Below are 1,393 nucleotides of genomic sequence, written 5' to 3'. Positions count from 1 at the left end.
TTATATATTTTAGCTCTGTAAAGTGCATAAGCAATGTAAAGAATTGACTCACATTAATTGACTAAGCGCTTTGTAGTAGTTACTTTGTATTCTACCTATTTACCTAAAATAGCAAATTTGTAGACATTGGCAACCATCTCCCTACTTCATCCTAAGGCTCTTCTTGAACTAGAGGGAGCCTTGCTCTCCAAGCACAAGCACAAGCTCATGTGAGCCTAGATTTGCAAGCTGAAAAACACCACAGACAAATCCTTTGGTTCGTGCTGTCACTTATAACAAGAAGAGAAATGGTCATTAGATGCTTCTTGTAGCATCGTTAATGCTACTTGCAACTTCATTGAAGCCCTCTGTAGCGTTCATTCGGTATGTCTCCAAAGATTTTTTATTGTTATGCTGCATTGTGGGCCTTTTTTGAAAGTGAAAGTTTAATCATGACATCAATATGAACCTTGCGCACTTCTCAGCTTACATAAAAGGAGGGTGGGTTCAGACTACCCTCTCGGATGTCTCATAGCAAGGGCATCCATTTGGGGTTGATGTTCAGACGCGGTGGATGGAAATGTCTCTAGTTGTTGGCTGCTTAGATTGCATTGTGCATTTGGAACAGTTGAAAGCCTCCCCCCCAACCAACCCAAGCATTGATCAGGGGGAGGGGGGGTTGAAGCCTCCGCCCCCTCAGACAACTTGCAAACCAAATCACATGCCGCCAAATCATTTAAAGTCCTTGTTGTTATCTTTTGGAAGATGGCGTGTGTCTTGGCTTGTTAAGAGTAGGTGTGCATTGGCCCAAGGTGTGGAAAGACGATAGATAAAGCAAAGTGGGTCACAACGGTCGGAATACCCCAACGGCTACCGACCTGGAAAAAAAAATAAAAATGGAAGCATTTTGTGTGTGTGGGGAGTAAAATAGAAAATGAATAAGACACGTGGCTTGTCAGTCTGCCATGCACATCCATCACTCTGTGCACTCACGAGCTCTCATGACTTGTTCTCCTCTGATGAGCTCTCGACTCTCAGCTCTGCTGTTTTGCCTTTGCTTGTGTACCTCTTGCTTGCATTTCATCGCCCTGACACCCTTGTGAAGATTCCTGCAGCGGCCACCGTCCATCATGCATCATGTTCCTGTGTTTGAGATGCGAGCGTCCTTCCCTCCTCGAGGGAAGATTTCGGAACTAGTGCGTGATCCGGATTCCGCTGCTCTGGCTACAGCGGCGGGCCGATCATGGTGCTTGCGCAGCTGCGGGGATTTGGGTTACTAATAATGGCGAAGAGAGCGAGGTTTGTTTTGAGGACGATAAGAATGGACCCGTCATCCCAGGGGATAGCTATCAGTCGGATACGGATGTGATCGAAGAGGCGAGGTTTAATGGGTCGCAAGAGGCGAGGTTTAATG

Source organism: Dipteris shenzhenensis, chromosome 14 (genome assembly GCF_047967505.1).
Source record: "Dipteris shenzhenensis isolate YYH24624 ecotype China chromosome 14, Dip_SZ_1.0, whole genome shotgun sequence".
Lineage (NCBI taxonomy): Eukaryota > Viridiplantae > Streptophyta > Polypodiopsida > Gleicheniales > Dipteridaceae > Dipteris > Dipteris shenzhenensis.
This window is presented reverse-complemented; position numbering follows the sequence as displayed.